The 13,330-nt window shown below is 41.7% G+C and overlaps 1 protein-coding gene across 1 annotated transcript in view; it reads left to right on the top strand.

The window, feature by feature from the left end:
- Positions 1 to 13,330, top strand: part of LOC127656668 (beta/gamma crystallin domain-containing protein 1-like) — a 68,310-nt gene that overhangs the window by 19,690 nt on the left and 35,290 nt on the right. The window lies entirely within an intron of this gene.

Here is a 13,330-nt window from a genome sequence, read left to right as displayed (position 1 = left end):
GCGGCTCACCGTTCACTGTGGGTGTAGAGGAGGAGGGTGTAACATCTCCTCCCACTGAGGTCACCCCCAGACTTCCATGGCTCGTCCCCCCATGCCTGCCATGGTCAGCAAGTCAGAGCCCACGCCTGCCACACCACCAAGCCAGCGTTGCCAGCTCCATTCGCTCGGAGGAGGAGGAGGAGAAGAGGAAAGGCTTCTGCTCCCCAGTCTCCGCCTGCCACGGTCAGCGAGCCAGAGCCTACGCCTGCCACGACCGTCCCAGAGCCAGCGCCTGTAGCCTCGACCGTCCCAGAGCCAGCGCCTGTAGCCTTGACCGTCCCAGAGCCAGCGCCAGTAGCCTCGACCGTCCCAGAGCCAGCACCAGCAGCCATGACCGTCCAAGTGCCAGCGCCTCCCTAGCCTTCCAGGGCTCCGCCTCTCAAGTCTCTCGAGCCTCCCAGGGCTCCTCCTCTCGAGCCTCCCGAGCCTTCCAGGCCTCCGCCTCTCGAGCCTTCCAGGGCTCCGCCTCTCAAGTCTCTCGAGCCTCCCAGGGCTCCTCCTCCCGAGCCTTCCAGGGCTCCGCCTCTCGAGCCTCCCAGGGCTCCGCCTCTCAAGTCTCTCGAGTCTTCCAGGGCTCCTCCTCCCGAGCCTTCCAGGGCTTGCCTCTCAAGTCTCTCGAGTCCTCCAAGGCTCCTCCTCCCAAGCCTTCCAGGGCTCCGCCTCTCAAGTCTCTCGAGCCTCCCAGGGCTCCGCCTCCCAAGTCTCTCGAGTCTTCCAGGGCTCCTCCTCTCGAGTCTTCCAGGGCTCCGCCTCTGGAGCCTCCCAGGGCTCCGCCTCTCGAGCCTCCCAGGGCTCCACCTCTCGAGCCTTCCAGGGCTCCAACTCTCGAGCCTCCTAGGGCTCCGCTCCTCAAGTCACTCGAGTCTTCCAGGGCGCCAGCCTCTCGAGCCTCTCGAGCCTTCCAGGGCTCCGCCTACCGAGCCTCCCAGGGCTCCACCCCTCAAGCCTCCCATGGCTTCAATTCCTGAGCCGTCTACGGCTCCGCCTCCAGAGCCTTGCAGGGCTCCGCTTCTAGAGCCTCCTATGGCGCCACCTCCCTCAGCTCCGCCTCCCGAGCCTTCCACGGCTCCGCCTCTAGAGCCTCCTATGGCGCCACCTCCCTCAGCTCCGCCTCCCGAGCCTTCCCGGGCTCCGCCTCTAGAGCCTCCTACTGCGCCACCTCCCTCAGCTCTGCCTCCCGAGCCTTCCACGGCTCCGCCTCTAGAGCCTCCTAAGGTGCCACCTCCCTCAGCTCCGCCTCCCGAGCCTTCCACGGCCCCGCCTCTAGAGCCTCCTATGGCGCCACCTCCCTCGGCTCCGCCTCTAGAGCCTTCCAGGTCTCCGCCTCTAGAGCCTCCTGAGCCTCCCACGGCTCCGCCTCCTGAGCCTCCCACGGCTCCGCCTCCCGCGGCTCTGCCTCCTGAGCCTCCCTCAGCTCCGCCTCCTGAGCCTCCCACGGCTCCGCCTCCCTCAGCTCTGCCTCCAGAGCCTTCCAGGTCACTGCCTCTAGAGCCTCCTACGGCGCCACCTCCCTCAGCTCCACCTCCCGAGCCTCCTGAGCCTCCCACGGCTCTGCCTCCCGAGCCTCCCTCGGCTCCGCCTCCTGAGCCCCCCACGGCTCCGCCTCCAGGGCCTTCCATGGTTCCGCCTCCCAGGCCTCCTGAACCTGCCCCTGTCCGGTGGCCTCCTCCCAGGCCCCCTGACCCTGTTCCTGACCAGTGGCCTCCTCCCAGGCCTCCTGACCCGGTCCCTGTCCGGTGGCCTCCTCCCAGGCCTCCTGACCCGGTCCCTGTCCGGTGGCCTCCTCCCAGGCCTCCTGACCCGGTCCCTGTCCGGTGGCCTCCTCCCAGGCCTCCTGACCCGGTCCCTGTCCTGTGGCCTCCTCCCAGGCCCCCTGACCCTGTTCCCGACCTGTGGCCTCCTCCCAGTCCTCCTGACCCGGTCCCTGTCCTGTGGCCTCCTCCCAGGCCCCCTGACCCAGTCCCCGTCCTGTGGCCTCCTCCCAGGCCCCATGACCCAGTCCCCGTCCTGTGGCCTCCTCCCAGGCCCCCTGACCCAGTCCCCGTCCTGTGGCCGCCTCCCAGGCCCTTGTGCCCCCATGCAAGAACTAACAAGGAAACAAGGAAACTAAAAGGGCTTATATACACAAAAGGAACAAACAAGGGAATGAGGAACACATGGGGAAACAATCAGGGAATGAGAACTAATCAGGGGAAAACCTGAAAAAGACAACAGTGAACATGACACATTGTCACATAGAGACATTTTAATAGAAATAATGCTAAATAGTGTTGTCAAAAATACCGGTACTCCGGTACCAACAATGTGAATAATTTGCTTTTTTTTCTTGCATATTTGTGACAGAAAGTGCAGGTTATTATATCACTTGCAGCATTATATACTGTACGTGACAAGCTGGTTTGAAACTGCAAACATGATGTTTTTTCCTCATATTTTAGTTATGATGGCTTAAAGAGGCCATAGTATGCTTTTGGGGATTTTACCTTTCCCTTAGTGCAGGTATCGGCGACCTATGGAGGGGTAATTACTGGCAAGCCATCAATGGCGAGAGAGGAGTCCACTATTTTATTTATATAAATTCCGCACCTGCATATAGCTGTTTGTGCCTGTATAAGGTCAGCAAAGTTACAAAGCACAAAGTCCACGCCAAAGGGAGTTATTCTCTCCCACAGACTACACTGCTCAAGAACTACAAGAAACAGCTGGTTTGTTGTCCAGCCATTTCTTCCGTAAAGTATTTGCATAATGCCCAACTACGGGCTACTTTGGCCAGCCCTCAAATAAATGTAGTTATAGCCGATGCCAAGATGAGTTGGGTTAGTGCTGTCACCATGTCGAGAAGACGCTGTTTTCTTCACCGCAAAAGCAAAACCTCTTTGTTTGGACCTCCAAAGGCAGACGAATCGAAGAATCAGTGGTTAAAATGTATGTTTACCACTATTCCTCAGCAGTACATCCACAAACAATGCTGGATTACGGTTACTCTTGAAAGATCAGTTCCCACTTTGTTGGGACAATTTGGCACTTCAGGATCACAACCTGTAAGTATGCTTGATTATTTGTGGATTTATCTGCTACCGAGTGTTCAAAAGCGGAGGTTTGTGTTGTAGCTACAGTGTACACCCAGTGCACAGCTGTAGGCCTCTGATAACCTGCTAGCTAATGTTTTAATAGTTTTGCTAATCAGCTGTGGGCCCACTTTTACCTATAAATGTGTAGAACTGTGTAGAATTTTGCAGATTGTTTGTCCTTCTTACTATCATGAATAGTGATCAAGTGTGGCAATGGATTTATTTTTACAAACAATCATTTTACATCTGCAATCCACGGTAGTGCTCGGCTAAATTGCCATGTAACGTTATTGTTTTTGGTTTACTATTCAGTGGTCTGGATTTTACCTAAAACTGTGTAACAAAATGGTTGATCTCAAGAGTCTTATATATTATATAATTACAAGCTGCAATGTTACGGCTGCTATCCACGGTAGTCCACAGCTAACTTGCTCACTAACCGGGAGTAATCCTCTGTTTTCCATTTATAGATCGAGCTAAAAAAGTTTGGCTGCTCCCATTCCAGCAAAAGAAGTTTAACTTAGATGCACTACGGATCTTTTACTTGAAGCTTCATTAGGTTCACAATAATCAACAGTGTACTTGTAAGAAAACTACAAAAGTAAAACTTACCACTGTGAAACATCCTGCTCAAGTCGTGCTTGCAAAAAGTTGGTCCGGGTCGATCAGCTTGTTCTTCCAAACTTTCATTATCGGACTCGGACGCATTCTGGTATGGCAAAAACTGTTACTGTAGTTACAATAGTGTTTACAGTTGTTAAGGAAGCCTGAAAATGATAAGGAGCATTACATTTCCGACATACGGTTGACCAATCACAACAGACTGGGCCAGCTGACCAATCAGAGCAAACCGGGCTTTTCGGAAAGGCTTTAAAGAGACAGGAGTTAAATCAAGAGTGTTGAGCAGAGGATGAAAATAGGTTTAGCATTAATGTACAGTATGAGAAAAATAATTTTTTGTTTTAGTTTTTTGAACATTAAAACAAGTAAACTTATTCTAGTAGACCCCCAAAATAAAATCATGAACCTGTAAATTAGCATAATATTGGCTCTTTAATAAGAGAATTGTTCCACATGTGTCACCATATATAATTCTAGAGGGAGAAAAACTTAACACATCCTAGATAAATGCTTGATGATACATTTTTTCACATGAAACTTATACATGGTTTACAATTTGAATCATTCATGTCACATATATAAGTGAGTGTCAGATGTTTTCTGACTAGCTTCAGAATAACTTTAACAATGATTAAATTTGTAATCATATTTGGTACTTGGCAAATTTTAACTGGACACTGATCACAACCAATGAACTTTTATTTCATTCTGGATGCCAGAGCATTTGGACCTTACCAAGATGTCAAGTTGAAAATCAAACAGTAATCAAGTTCATCCGATGGCTTGTAAAGTGTCTTACCGTGCCAGAGAGCTTACAGTATGTTTGTTTGACATATATTGTGTCTGTGCCACTGCAGACAGATCCCGTCAACTGTCTTCTTGCCATGCATTCCACACATCCTGTATGCTCAATTTTCAGGAATGTACTGGAAAGATTTGACACTCTGTGTGTCAACTGTATCTGTGTGTTGAATGGGTGTGACTGTGCTTTTTAAGACTGCAATAGCTCATCATGTCAAACATGTCACATTCTGTGTCACAGGTGTATTCACCTGTTCCATGTATGCAAGACACCTGCACCATGATGCAAAGAGATGCATCAAATTTGGTGATGAATCCCTGGTCACATTTACCACAGCAAGCTCAAATATTCTGATACTTACTGTAGCTCATTTATTGTAATCTTTGTATAAGTATAGTGTTTTGTATGGGTGGGATTCAGCAGGCACCTAGCAATTCAATATAAAATTGATTTCTGTGTAAAAATATGATAATATTGTGATTCTTTATATTAAGTAAATTGCAATCTGAAACTGTTATATATTACAAACATTTGCTTTGCACAACAAGTGCATGGAGCATCATACTGAATGCATGTGAAGATGTGAAGAAATAGCATAGCTTGGCTCCAGCCTGTTTATTATTACATACAAACCTGTGCAGTTTAGCTGTATGTAGGATCTGTACAAACATCCTTACTAACGAAACAAGTTTTAGACTCATATTCAGAGCTTGTTCTGAGTTAAAATTTTGCTCAGTGGTGTGTAAATGTCTTTTTTTATATTAATTTGAAAAATGTAGCATTAAAACATTAATAGAACACAGAATATTGCTGTTAGACAGCAATACAGTATTGTGTGGTAAAATACTGTGATACTTTGAAATAGCATTTCCCCCACTCCTCTAATGTTTTAATCTTGTGCTAGTTTATAATAAGTACTGCAGAATATTGCACAAGGGTCATAAAAATACTGGCATACTGTCTATCTAAAGCCAACCCAGAACTCAGCATACACAGAACAGTAAGCACACTTTCTCAGATAAATGCAAACAAGAGCATAAAGTGTAAACCTTGTACACAAAGGCATTGGGTTGCATTGTGCACACACCTATAGTACACCCAAAACCCTTATGTACACATGACGATGACCTGGTCATGTACTCCTACCTGTACTTTCTTATCGACGTGCACAAGAAACTAATGTAGCACAGGCTGCAGTGGTAGGGGGGAATGTGGAGGAACATTATTTTGTTGTTGTGAGCCCTGAGGATCTTTCTAACTGAATTGTTCATTTTTACTTTTTGGACTTGCAAAGCAAGCATGTCTGGATTAGAAATGTTGCTTTTTTATGTTTTAGAGCAGAACACACACATTCCTGCTACCTGGCTGTGTTATTGTTTTACTAAAGGCGGCGTGGTGGTGGTGGAGGTCATAATCTCAGTGTAATATAACAGTTAGGTGTGGTCCAATGTGCTTCAAGGGGCTGCAGTTATAGTAAGAGTAGCTTCTGTAGTGGATCTTTGTCCACTTATTTGCTGCAATGTACTTAAGTGTATTGTTCTAACAAGCACAAAATGTAGTGATCTGTTCCTCTGCTCTGAGGCCAGTTATTATGTTGTCAAACTTTTTTGCTGGAGGAAAACCTTTTTACACTTTTTTAATTCACACAGAGACCCCGTTGACAAAGAAGCTATTGTTGGCTTTTTTAACGAACTGTTCACAGTATATTGGACTTAAATGCAAGACAGAATTGTTGTGTTGCTTTAAAGGAGTCATGTCATGAGAAATTCTTTTCCTTGTTATTTTGACATATAAAAGTCATTCTACAATAAAAACACATTGTCAATTTTAGAACTCAAAACAATCCCCAATGCAATAAATGCATTTATTGAAACCAAGCTGCAAAAACGCCTCGTTTTCTGCTTCCACGACTTCCCTACGTCACTAGGGGGCTTATTCATTCATGACCGCCTCTACAGCAACAACATCAATGCCTACTTTAAATCATCACAGTTTTGGCCACACCCACTGGCACTCAGTTTGTAAACAGAGGGAATGCAGCACAGACAGGATTAGCATGACCTACTAACTATTCCTGAACACCAAAGAGGACCCATCTTGACTATTTTAAATAATTTTTGTATATAAATATGTTAGATAAGCATCTTTGACTGGTGTCATGTATCTGCATTTGAACCCCTTTTAAAATACGCAATGTCAAGTCTGTAAAGGAGATATCATTCTGTTTCATTTTCATGAAGTTTCATCTTGTTGTTTTGAGCACAAACGCATCCTGGACACATTCTTGGACCCATTTGTGCTATTTTGAATTATTAGTGTATTTAATCATGCACTAGATGGACATCTTTGACCTTTTTAATGCTTTCTGGTGATGTGCGTCACAGTGCAGGATGATACTGTATGTGTGTGCGCCTTGTTTCACTGTTCATTGGATTTTATATGTGTGGGGGTTGACTCATATCAGCATGGATTGCTTGTTAACCAGTCATAATATGATTCAAGCTTTGCAAGGGAAATGTTTTTGAAGGATGGGGCAGTTAAAAACACTAAACTGTGAGTCAACAGTTTCATTCATGAAAATTTCAAATGTCATGACAATTTGATAATTTACGATGCTGTTGTGCTTACAGTAAGTAAATAGTTTAATATATATACAGAGTGGTGGTGGCGTAGTGGGCTAAAGCACTAAACTGTTAATCAGAAGGTCGCTGGTTCGATCCCCACACAGCCACCACCATTGTGTCCTTGAGCAAGGCACGTTGCTCTGGGGGGATTGTCCCTGTAATAAGGGCTCTGTAAGTCACTTTGGATAAAAGCATCTGCCAAATGCATAAATGTAAATATATTCGGATGCAATGTGTTGGATGTGTATTATGTGTAAACCCTGAAATTTTGTTTGATTATATTATGGATCTTGGTCATTCTCTTCTAATTGAGTTTCTAATATGGTTATGTTCATAACAGTGGGCATTTACATTAAAGTTTAAAGACACTTAAGCCAAAACCAAGTGTTTCGGACTGAGGGCCAGAGACAGGATGGAAAGTGATCATACAGTACATTACTTAATTATGACTGGTTTGGTGGATTTCTTTTTTCTAACATTATCAGTGGACCTCAGAGAAGATACTAAAATTATTTATAAAAATAGAGCATGTCATGACCCCTTTAAGATAAGTAAGGTAGTTTATAGTTTTTAGTGTCTACTTGAGCTGATTGTTTAAGTCAGCTGGATAAAATGACTCATAACCTATCACCTAATTAACTACTAGTTTGAAGACTGTTTGTGAAGAGAGCACTAGACTGGTGAGGGATTTTTTAATTAGGTTATGCATGTGTAAATATATGTGACTGACAAACAGTTCAATTTGTTCACTGTAAAGGGATCAATGGAAAGGAAGAGGCCAGAACCGGCTTTTCAATATAAATAATAGTTGAATGATAAACTTAAAAGAAGACACAAACACACACATGACGGACATGTCTGTAAACAATCTCTCTCTCCCGCACGATCCTCTGCAGTCGACGTTTATCCCTCGGAGGCTTAATTAGCCTAATACGGGACCGGGTGTGTAGGATCACGACCCGGCCCCACCCTCCACCCTGCCACATTCACTAAGAAATGTGTTCAGATCAGTTACCAAGAAAAAATTATGAAATGTTTAGAAACTGTGGTGAAACTGTGGGTAATTCCATAGACAGCTCAGCAGATTTCTACAGAATGTGAATTTCATTCACAAAGTTCTTCAGAAATCCACTAAGAGAGGATTTCTGGTAAATACACTCATCATTATCATTCTGTCAATAAAGATGCATATGTGTCGAAAGACTGTCTCACGTGTTTAGATTCTGTTTAAAGTAGAGCTGTCGAATAACATTAACACATTAATAAAGCTTTAATGCAATATTCCTTTAACACCACTATTTTTTTAACACCGTTGACGCACGTCCTTTTATGACCCTTTTAATAAACCATGCATTGACCGTCATGAAAGCAGGTAGTGGAAGACATTATGCTAAGACCTGTGCAAAGCATTTTATCGGTGTAGCAAAGCAGGAGATAATTTAGAATGAAGCACACAAAAATCAGTGATAGTGCTCGTAACATGATTGCAGTGGCCATTTGAACACCTGCCTTGCACTGCGCACCAGAGTTTTAATACTCGCCAACATGTCCAGGAATGATAAAGTTTGCCGGATAAATTGGAAAAAATCTGCTCATTTCATCTACAAGCACCCACATTTGAAGCTCTGTTAATTCAGGTATTACACTAAATTACTTCGAATTCTGCTCATAATATCATGTTTGTGCTTAGATTAAATGCAATTCTAATTAAAAGAAATGGTGCGTTTTACGTTTTTTTTTCTTCTTTTACTTTTTGCGCTATATCATGCAATAATACATTGACATAGGCCTATTGATTAATGTGTCATTATACCAGAGTCTCTCCCATGAAATTCAAACACATGTGTTCAAAAAAAGAAGCATCTTCAGCTTTAGTGTGTCAATAGGAAAAATACATATTAGACTCCCAAACATTACTTTTGCAAATAGAAAAGATTAGAAGAACAGGGCACTCTGCAAGAGATGGCATTGCCCCCCACAAAGCCCCCCACTGAACATCGAATTAGTCTGGGATTACGTGAAGAGACAGAAGCAATTGAGAGAGACAAAATAGATAGAAGAACTGTGGTGAAATCTCCAAGAAGCTTGGAACTTACATTTAGATTTATGCATTTGGCAGACGCTTTTATCCAAAGCGACTTACAGAGCCCTTATTACAGGGACAATCCCCCCCTGGAGCAACCTGGAGTTAACTGCCTTGCTCAAGGACACAATGGTGGTGACTGTGGGGATCGAACCGGCGACCTTCTGAACAGTTATGTGCTTTAGCCCACTACACCACCATCACTCATCTTATCACCACTCATCACCACTCAATCTTATCTGCCAACAACCAAGAAAAACTGTGTTCAGGTTTACTTAGGAGAGTTGGGGCTTCTTTTTTTTTTTAAATCAAAGGTGGTCACACCAAATATTGATTTAGTTTTTTATGTTTACTGGACTTTGAAGACATCCTCACTATGCAACATTTTTCAGAAGTGCCTAAAACTTTTGCACAGTACTGTATATATATATATATATATATATATATATATATATATATATATATATATATATATATATATATAATTCAATATATTTAATACATATATTGATATATTAAGTGTCCCAACATTTCCAGCTATGTCTGTGCCTCAAGGGGTATATGAGTCAGGGAAATTACATGTTATTTCATTAAATACTTTTAATTTAATTTTAGATTGCTGTAAATTTTAATCACAGTATCAATATTTCATCATGAAATGTGTCAAACAATGCCCTGACGAAGGCAGCTAGTCTGCCAATACACATTGGCTTTTTAATGTTTGTTGCCTAATAAAATCCTTTTGCTTTGGAGAATGAGTCCCTTGCTCATGTTTTACTTCAATTTGTTGTCGACAGCAGCCCCAATCTGCAATGAGCACCTCTCCTTATTGGATTATTTTTGGATATATTTTTTAAGCCAAGGTAGCAGCCTTCCATTTGAAAGACATGACCTTACTACTCATGTATATCTATAATTTCTCTGCAGAAAAATAGAAGACACAAAATCTTAAACTTTGGGCTATTTGAGAAATATGAGCTTTTATTCTGATACATATGAAAAGACGCTGACATTGCAGCCTGCCAGCTACGGCATCCATAGCCCTGAGATCATGGCTTACCTTACTAACACACATGTCAGATCATGTATTTCTACTTTTGCCCAGAGGGAACAAACAGTCAGGGAAACAGAGGTTTTAACCATTTCTTCTGTTTAGGCCTGCGCTAATAAGCTTCCATAATATCACAAAGCTTAAGATTTCTATTAAAATGTTCCTGTATGGTCAAGAGGCCAAATCCGGTGAGTCATTTCCAATACAATTAGGAGTAAAGTAGAGTTGTTGGATTTGAGTTAGAATGTAAAGTTATTAAGCATTTATGATATGCGGCACCCAAATTCACTTCAATTAATCTGAACACATTAAACATATTCAGTGTAATGATTCAAGTGTGAACACTGGATTGTGGTCAGATTCACCTAGCTGATCACAAACGCTGCAGGCAGACAATCTCACTGCTCTAAAAAGCTTTTAGTTATCATCCCAAACCTGTCAAAGAACATTTTTCCCCTGAATGGTGTTCATGTTGTAAAGTGTGATTATGAAGTCTAGACCATCTGGTTCAGAAAACCTCCGGCATTCACTTGCACTTGCACTGTCACTTGCACTCTTATTGAAATAATTTTTAGGGCTTGAGCACCGATGGTGCAAGGACCCTATTGTTCTTCTAGGCATCTATTTTTGCCGACTTTCTTATACAGAGACTTTCGGTGAAACTTTACATCTGATTTGGGTTTCAGAATTAGTTGTGGCAAAATGGATCGATAGCGCCACCTACAAACTTTCAATGATGTGCGCTTCACCTACACGTATGAAAATCGGTACACATATGTAACATGTCAATACTTACAAAAAAGTGTCTTAGACCCATGCCCTAAACTCATTTTTCTTTTCATTTTTGTATCCGTTTTTGCCATTTCCAGGCCTCGTACTTTAATGAACGATGATAAATTGCAAAGCTTTTGAGTTTTCACTGCATGCCGTGGCCGTGACTGTCTGTCAAATTTTGATGTTTTCAAACAGCTTCAAACTTCACATGTTTTCACATGAATCCTGCCCTGAACACTTCTATAGCCAATATTCAGTTATAGTCATAATGCCACCTACTGGCAACAGGAAATGACATGTTTTACACTGTGATACACTCTTAACAACATTTAAGTGTACCAGAGTGCGAGGGCCCTTTCATCATTAAAATTTATTTTTGTTATATACACATGTATAATCTATTAAAAAAAAAAGGATCGAAAACAATAGAAAAGGTTAGTATCTAATCATACTAAAATCATGTTAACACACATATTGCTTACATCTTGTTGCTATACTTTTGAAACAGTGAGTATTTTAACATTTATGAATAGGCCCCATTTACTTCCATTGTATGTGTCTCTCTGTAACATAGAGTGACAAGTCAAATTTTTTTTGTGGTAATCATTATTATGCCACAAATGCTGTAGACTTAGCTTAATTTGAACCCAGAATATTAATTTAAATAATTTCTGCATATCTTGTGTATCTGTCAAATAGTAAAAAAATTAAAAATGGTATATATATAATGGGGCACAGGAACACAGTAATTCTTAATAAGGACTGTGATGTTTGCCAAAGGCCTTTTAGTATCTGTGGGGCAATTGTCTAAGCTAAGGTCAAATGATTCATTTTGCAAGTGAGTCCAAACTCCAAGTGAGCAAAAAGGCTTTATGCAACCAAACAAGGCTTATCTCAGACTGCTCCCTGGTGGTTATGTTTTGTGAAAAAAAAAAAAAAAAAAAAGTAAGTTGTGCAATACTTGCACAACACATGCAATAGAATAAGTTTGAATGTGTTGACTGCAGGTTCCCTGACAGAAACAGAAAAGCAATGTAAGAAAGTACATTGTACTGCAATATAGAAACCAGTGTGTGAGGTCTTCAAAGGTTTTGACACCTGCTGCATTTCCATTTGAGGCCCTATAGCAGTTCAGCACTCAATGACCAGCTTTGAGTCATTCTTAACGTGTTTGCGTCTTGTTCAAATGTTAATGTCAAACTATTTTCTGATTTCCTCAGAATGTTGTAACAGTAACAACAGAACTAGTGGTGTTTCTTCTGACTGCAGAAAATAATTGTGGTTTCGAAGCCTGAAGTATGAAGACTGGACCATTGTTCTAAGGCCAGTTATTGTGGTGTCAAACTTTCTTCTGGGAGGAAAAACGTTTTGCACATACTTGACAATTATTTAGAAAAATGTAATGCAGCACATGAATAACCTGTTCAATTAAGCTATTGTTATCTGTTGGCAACTCTTCCTTACACAGTGTGATGCTAGAGACAGACCTGTTCCTGTATTATTACAACGCCCATTAAAGTGAACAGACAAACCCACATTTAAATGATATAAATGAATAAACCTGAGAGCATGGCACCACATTCTTTGAAACAAAATGTACAATGTTTTCACATTATTTCATTTCCGTATACATTATGTGCATACATATATTGGGGATACTCTTCTAGTATATACAGTAGTATATTTCTGAACGCACTTTATTACATGTAAATGTGTATTGTCCTGTGTGTCTTCGTGTGTGTATTTGGAAATGCTATTAGCAATGTTCTTTACACTCTACCTCATGTACACTGTCTCTAACCATCTAAAGAAAGAATTCTCATTTTTACACAAATTCTCATCACCATGTTTGGACATTTTAAAGTTGTTTTTCTTTTTCCCATTGTTTTTCATTCCCAAAATGTTTTGCATTACAGACAATGCAGGATTTGATGAGAATAAATATATATTAGAGCATTTTCTTTACATTACTGTAATGATAATTTGGGGTTAAATTATGATTAGCTTTTTTGTCATGAAAATAATGACACAGGCTTCATTATCTGTATGTAAAATATATTTTCTTTATTTTTCCTTTTTGATTTTTAGGTGAAATGTGACCTGCCTAGACATGTTCTTGACAATTTTTTTTTTTTTTTTTTTTACAGAGATTTGTTTTATGCCTATACTCTGTTTTGTATGAGAGACCTTTGAAAATGGTTTCTCAAGAAGATACAGAAAAAGAAAATACAATCTTTTCAACCCCTTGTGGTCTTTTGCACTGAT

This window comes from Xyrauchen texanus, chromosome 16 (assembly GCF_025860055.1).
Source record: "Xyrauchen texanus isolate HMW12.3.18 chromosome 16, RBS_HiC_50CHRs, whole genome shotgun sequence".
Classification (NCBI taxonomy): Eukaryota; Metazoa; Chordata; class Actinopteri; order Cypriniformes; family Catostomidae; genus Xyrauchen; species Xyrauchen texanus.
The sequence above is the reverse complement of the archived record's forward strand: the minus strand, read 5'-3'. Positions and strand labels throughout refer to the sequence as shown.